Source organism: Phalaenopsis equestris, unplaced genomic scaffold (genome assembly GCF_001263595.1).
Source record: "Phalaenopsis equestris unplaced genomic scaffold, ASM126359v1 Scaffold000152, whole genome shotgun sequence".
NCBI lineage: Eukaryota > Viridiplantae > Streptophyta > Magnoliopsida > Asparagales > Orchidaceae > Phalaenopsis > Phalaenopsis equestris.
Genome location: NW_018164594.1, coordinates 220154 through 223507, shown reverse-complemented (window position 1 = coordinate 223507; position 3354 = coordinate 220154).

The window sequence follows — 3354 nt, the reverse complement described above, 5'->3', positions numbered from 1 at the left end:
TGACCAAAAATTTTGACGTAGGCTTATTTGCTAAAGAAAAATGTAAAGAAATCTGTGGTGCAATTGCATTTAGTCAAAGTGTGCACAAACCTTGGGAGAGAGAAAATTTGGTGAACTTTGAGTTGGATCTTTTGGTTGGCTTTAGAATATTAAATTAAGTATTTTTATTTTAGATTAAGTTGGTTGAAGACTGATTTCATGTTGAGTCGATTATTTGTAATTATTCATTTGAATATTGAAATTATCATTTTCTCTTTCCAAATTATCATCAAATCAATGAGCCCCCAAATGGAGTCAAATTTGAGTACGGACAGGTTCGTTTGAAAGATTTTGACAATACAAATGTACCATTGGAGTACATTTTGAAAATAGTGATTCGTTAAAAAAATTTTATGTGAAGTCTTTTTTCATGCAAGAAAATCTTAAGTGAAAAGTTATAGTTAAAAATGTTGTTCAGTTACTCCCAAATTAATTTGCAAACTCTTTATATATGATTCTAAATAGTGTGCAACTTACAGAATGTACTTTTATTCACTGGATTGACCCGTGAAGAAAAATATAATTCTTAGGGTGCATAGAGCACTATTCATGCTTGAAATTTTGAAATGAATAGTTTTACATAAAAAAATTATCAAACATTAGTCAAACTTGTTTGCATAATCTTTATATGTAATAATAAGCATCATGAAACTTCTGAAAGGAAGTTTCAAGTCTTACGGCAATCTGGAAAGAGAAAATAATAATTTCAGGATTTCCATTGGATAAGGTTGATTTTAGGTCAATTTTTTATTATTTTTTAGTTTAGTTGATTTCAATTTTTTGTTAAACTAGATTTTAGTTTTATTGTCAAAATTCACCTTTAGTGAGGCTCAATTAAATACAAGTCAGGGAAGATGGTTGACTGAAAAATGAGGCAACACTTTCTTCCAAGATATAATAATTGCTAAAATTTTATATTATAATCATGTTTCATTAACCCTACAAAAACTCTCAGACATTTACATTCCTCAAAAGATTACAAGTACTAATGGCAATATACATATTCTACTAAACTCCTGTGCTTTAACATAGTTATGCTTCCAGTCTTCTTTTTATAGTTCTATATTACAATTAAATTTAACAATCCCAATGGACAATTTGAATGTAAATTAAAATAGTAGGGTTAAGACACTAATTTTAAATATTTATTAGTTTAAATCGAAAATGAATTTTTTGATAAAACTCAACCAAATTTGAAAGATAAAATAGTGAATATCCAGATAGACAAAAATCCTTGTTCCCATTACTTGATCGCCACCCCCGATCTCCTCCTTACTTGATTACAAACATACAACAGCTCACAAACACACAAATAAGTGAAAATCCTAACTTTCTATCACATCCTAACATTGCCCCACTCTCCACTATTTTCTTAATTCACAAGTGGGCTTCCAAAGCATCCATCTCATCTTCAATTCGTAAAATTTTCTCTCATGCATCTGGCTGAACCATCACCAAGCCGCCAACCATCCTATGTCGATGGAGAGTACCGAGGCAATAGTCATGTAATAGTGCTCTAGATGTTGAAGCATTAGGCTTTTGGTGTCATAGTGTCGTTCTCTAGGGTTATTGGCTAGAAAATGCATACGTTGGCCACCGATGAGCCCTGTCTATGGCGCTATGTCTCACAACTATGACATCAGGGTGCTTCCTTATGGTGCTAGAGTGCTAGTCTTCAAATTATAATATTTCTTTGCAGATGCTAAGTTGCTCATTTTAAACTACACATACACAACATATAACTAAGAAAAACATAAGAAAACGACACAAAAAGTATAAGAACATTATATCACAACTTATCATCTCAGAAATTAAATCTGCCTCCTTGGAACCTGACATCTAGCACTTCAACATTTTAGATAAAGAGACTTTGGTAGACAGATTAGCTCAGCAGGTTAGTGACCGACCTTTTTTTGTAAATTGACAATTACAAAAATTTGATGGCACTACTAGAAGATTTAAATTCCAGCAACGGTGTCAAAAACTTGACTGCGACTTTATATATATGTTTTTTATTTAATAAAGATGTATAGATATAATATTCAATAATGTTAAAGTTGAATTTGTCAACGCAAGTATATGTATCGCTCAAGTAATATAGGGCTCTAATGGAGTCCTAGTTATCGATCCCACAGGGAGAAATAAAATACTATGGACTAAGGCTTAATAAAAAGTAATACTTCAACTACAACGACAACATTCAATTTGCTTATCTGTCACTAATAGGCAATTGAAATAAGTAGATAATTTAGATAACTAGTAAATAACTAATAATAGAAAGTAGGGTTTAATTGTAATATTCAATATATAAGAAAGCAACATTTTCCTTGTCAAGAAATTATAGTGAATGAATAAAATAAATTAGTTCAATTTATATTGTGCCAAATAGGAGCATACATATTCTTTACCTTTTGGTCCAGGTATAAAGAACATTGACTAATCTTATGCTTGGTTACTGATTCTGTGGCTAGGCTGGGAGGATACCGGCTTTCACTTTGGAGCTCCCACGTTCCTGTCACCTGAGGGCTAACATCTACACATCAACACCCAAACGATAGGACCGAATTGAGGATTTTAGTCTGTCACTCTAAAATCTCCAATTCTACGCCCGATAATAATATATCCCTATTTATTTGCACCCAACTTCCAAGGGCTTTGACCTCCCTGAAGCTTGGATGTAATCTTCACTTTAGTGAAAAGATCATCACAATTTCTTAAAAATTTTCATGGCTTCACCAATTCAAATCACCATTTCACAAATCTAGAGACAAGGAGAAAGACAGAGAAATCTACTCAGAAGTCATGGGGAAAGCACAACAAAACTCGGAATTCATATCAAAAATCAAAGTCATACAAACTATAACAAGTAAATAAATTATCTCTAAATTTCTCCCCAAGAACACTCCTCGAAGTTCCTCTGAATCTCTTCCTTTCTTTACAACACACGGATTTCCTCTTCGAAGTAGCAAGGAGGAAGAAATCTCTCGCTTTCCCTCAACTCTTACAATTTCTCAAAGAATTCCTCACAGTTACACGCTCTAGCAAGCTCTGTACACACTAATGGAACCTATCTAACCTCCAGGACTCTTCTATTTTCGGCCAAAATCTTCTCCTTAAAGATGTGGATGAGTTTTCCCAAGAGTTGCCTATGAACCCCTCCAAAATCCGGCCTTATCCATTGTACAAGTACACATAACCGTCGATCCCGCCGTCGGCGACCTTCTGGAGATTTTGTCCTATAGCCTGGGGAAAAGCTCGCCATCGGCAGCGCCGATGGCGTCGTCGGCGCCTGTTGACCTCACTTTTGGTTGAGGT